General features: G+C 44.2%; 1 non-coding gene across 1 annotated transcript; it reads left to right on the forward strand.

The window, feature by feature from the left end:
• Window positions 1-3,524: 3,524 nt before the first annotated feature.
• On the forward strand, window positions 3,525-3,631 carry LOC130958565 (small nucleolar RNA R71). The gene has a single exon (XR_009077678.1). It is a non-coding gene; the product is annotated as a small nucleolar RNA R71 (small nucleolar RNA).
• The last annotated feature ends 377 nt before the right edge of the window (window positions 3,632-4,008 follow it).

Below are 4,008 nucleotides of genomic sequence, written 5' to 3' on the forward strand. Positions count from 1 at the left end.
CACCCTTAGTTGTCCCATGTTGGAACTCAACTCTCCTAGGGAGGTGTTTAATTGCTCCCAATGATTTTGTGGAGGAAAGTGCATCCCTTGAGGTATCTCAGGGATCTCATGGTGAGAGGGGTCTCTTGTGTACTCCATCCTTTTCTTGGTGATGGGCTTGTCCTCATCAATGGGGGTATCTTCTTTTATGTCAACTCCAACTGAATAACAGAGGTGACAGATGAGATGAGGAAAGGCTAATCTTGCCAAAGTGGAGGTCTTGTCCGCCACCTTGTAGAGTTCTTGAGCTATAACCTCATGAACTTCCACTTCTTCTCCAATCATGATGCTATGAATCATGATGGCCCGGTCTATGGTAACTTCGGACCGGTTGCTAGTGGGAATGATTGAGCGTTGTATGAACTCTAACCATCCTCTAGCCACGGGCTTGAGGTCATGCCTTCTCAATTGGACCGGCTTTCCTCTTGAATCTTGCTTCCATTGTGCGCCCTCTTCACATATGACTGTGAGGACTTGGTCCAACCTTTGATCAAAGTTGACCCTTCTAGTGTAAGGATGCTCATCTCCTTGCATCATAGGCAAGTTGAACGCCACCCTCACACTCTCCGGACTAAAATCCAAGTATTTTCCCCGAACCATAGTGAGATAGTTCTTTGGATTCGGGTTCACACTTTGGTCATGGTTCTTTGTGATCCATGCATTGGCATAGAACTCTTGAACCATCAAGATTCCGACTTGTTGAATGGGGTTGGTAAGAACTTCCCAACCTCTTCTTCGGATCTCATGGCGGATCTCCAGATATTCACCCTTTTTGAGTGAAAAGGGGACCTCGGAGATCACCTTCTTCAAGGCCACAACTTCATAGAAGTGGTCTTGATGCACCCTTGAGAGGAATCTATCCATCTCCCATGACTCGGAGGTGGAAGCTTTGCCTTCCCTTTCCTCTTTTTAGAGGTTTCTCCGGCCTTGGATGCCATAAATGGTTATGGAAAAATGAAAAAGCAACGCTTTTACCACACCAAACTTAAAATGTTTGCTCGTCCTCGAGCAAAAGAAGAAAGAAGAGAGTAGAAGAAGAAATGAAGAAGAGGGAGATGGTGGTGTATTCGGCCAAGAAGGGGGAAGAAAGGGTGTTTAGGTTGTGTGAAAAAGAAGAGTTGAAGAAGGGTATTATAGGAGAGAGGGGGGTAAAGGTTCGGCCATTATGGGTGGGTTTGGGAGGGAGAGTGGTTTGAATTTGAAGGGTGAGGTTGGTGGGGTTTATGAGGGATGGATGTGAGTGGTGAAGAGAAAGATGGGATTTGATAGGTGAGGGGTTTTTGGGGAAGAGGTGTTGAGGTGATTGGTGAATGGGGGAAGAAGAGAGAGAGTGATGGTAGGGTCCTGTGGGTCCACAGATCCTGTAGTGTCAAGGAAAAGTCATCCCTGCACCAAATGTTGCTCAAAATCACGTTTTGAGCCATTTCTGGCGTTAAACGCCGGGCTGGTGCCCATTCCTGGCGTTTAACGCCAGGTTGTTGCCCTTTACTGGCGTTTAACGCCAGTCTGGTGCCCCTTTCTGGCGTTAAACGCCCAGAATGGTGCCAGACTGGGCGTTAAACGCCCAACAGCTAGCATTACTGGCGTTTGAACGCCAGTTTCTTCTCCTCCAGGGTGTGCTGTTTTTCTTCCTGTTTTCATTCTGTTTTTGCTTTTTTCATTGTTTTGTGACTTCTTATGATCATCAACCTACAAAAAAGATAAAATAACAAAAGAAAATAATTAATTATAAAACATTGGGTTGCCTCCCAACAAGCGCTTCTTTAATGTCATTAGCTTGACAGAGGGCTCTCATGGAGCCTCAGAAATGCTCAGAACCGTGTTGAAACCTCCCAACACCAAACTTAGAGTTTGAATGTGGGGGTTTAACACCAAACTTAGAGTTTGGTTGTGGCCTCCCAACACCAAACTTAGAGTTTGACTGTGGGGGCTCTGTTTGGCTCTGTTTTGAGAGGAGCTCTTCATGCTTCCTCTCCATGATGACAGAGGGATATCCTTGGGCCTTAAACACCAAGGATTTTTCATTCACTTGAATGATTAACTCTCCTCTATCAACATCAATCACAGCCTTTGCTGTGGCTAGGAAGGGTCTGCCAAGGATGATGGATTCATCCATGCACTTCCCAGTCTCTAGGACTATGAAGTCAGTAGGGATGTAATGGTCTTCAATTTTCACCAAAACATTCTCTACAAGTCCATGAGCTTGTTTTCTTGAATTGTCTGCCATCTCTAATGAGATTCTTGCAGCTTGCACCTCAAAGATCCCTAATTTCTCCATTACAGAGAGGGGCATGAGGTTTACACTTGACCCTAAGTCACACAAGGCCTTCTTGAAGGTCATGGTGCCTATGGTACAAGGTATAGAAAACTTCCCAGGATCCAGCCTCTTTTGAGGCAGTTTCTGCCTAGACAAGTCATCCAGTTCTTTGGTGAGCAAAGGTGGTTCATCCTCCCAAGTCTCATTTCCAAATAACTTGTCATTTAGCTTCATGATTTGCTCCAAGGTATTTAGCACTTGCTCTTCAGTGACATACTCATCCTCTTCAGAGGAAGAATACTCATCAGAGCTCATGAATGGCAGAAGTAAGTCCAATGGAATCTCTATGGTCTCATTTTGAGCCTCAGATTCCTAAGGTTCCTCATTGAGGAACTCAGAGGAGAGTGGTGCACGCCCACTGGGGTCTTTCTCCGTGGCGTCTTCTTCCTCTCTTTCCTCTCCATATTCGGCCATGTTGATGGCCTTGCACTCTCCTTTTGGATTTTCTTCTGTATTACTTGGGAGAGTACTAGGAGGGAGTTCAGTAACTTTCTTACTCAGCTGACCCACTTGTCCTTCCAAATTTCTGATGGAGGACCTTGTTTCATTCATGAAACTTTGAGTGGTCTTTATTAGATCAGAGACCATTGTTGCTAAGTCAGAAGTATTCTGCTTAGAACTCTCTGTCTGTTGCTGAGAAGATGATGGAAAAGGTTTGCCATTGCTAAACCTGTTTCTTACACCATTATTGTTATTGAAACCTTGTTGAGGTCTCTCTTGATTCTTCCATGAGAGATTTGGGTGATTTCTCCATGAAGAATTGTAGGTATTTCCATAGGGTTTCCTAGGTATTCACCTCTTCCATGAAGGGTTCTCAGGATCATAAGCTTCTTCTCAGATGAAGCATCCTTAGTACTGTTTGGTGCATTTTGCATTCCAGACGACTTTGAGAAATCAAATTGACTTGTTGAGTCAATATTTTATTCTGAGCCAATATGGCATTCAGAGTGTCAATCTCAAGAACTCCTCTCTTCTGACTAGTCCCATTGTTCACAGGATTCCTTTCAGAAGTGTACATGAATTGGTTATTTGCAACCATTTCAATCAATTCTTGAGCTTCTGCAGGCGTATTCTTCAATGAAGAGATCCTCCAGCAGAGCTATCCCAAGGACATCTTAGATAGTTCAGAGAGACCATCATAGAAAATACCTATGATGCTCCATTCAGAAAGCATGTCTGAAGGACATCTTCTGATTAATTGTTTGTATCTTTCCCAAGCTTCATAGAGGGATTCTCCATCCTTCTGTCTGAAGTTTGGACTTCCACTCTAAGCTTACTCCATCTTTGTGGTGGAAAGAACTTTGCCAAGAAGGCATTGACTAGCTTTTCCCAAGAGTCCAGGCTTTCTTTAGGTTGAGAATCCAACCTATTCTAGCTCTGTCTCTTACAGCAAAAGGGAATAGCATCAGTCTATAGACCTCAGGGTTAACCCCATTAGTCTTGACTGTGTCACAGATTTGCAAGAATTCAGCTAAAAACTGATGAGGATCTTCCATTGGAAGTCCATGGAACTTGCAATTCTGTTGCATTAGAGAAACTAATTGAGCTTAAGCTCAAAGTTGTTTGCTCCAATGGCAGGGATAGAGATGCTTCTCCCATAGAAGTCGGGAGTAGGTGCAGTAATGTCACCCAGCACCTTCCTTGCATTGTTG

Source organism: Arachis stenosperma, chromosome 10 (genome assembly GCF_014773155.1).
Source record: "Arachis stenosperma cultivar V10309 chromosome 10, arast.V10309.gnm1.PFL2, whole genome shotgun sequence".
Lineage (NCBI taxonomy): Eukaryota > Viridiplantae > Streptophyta > Magnoliopsida > Fabales > Fabaceae > Arachis > Arachis stenosperma.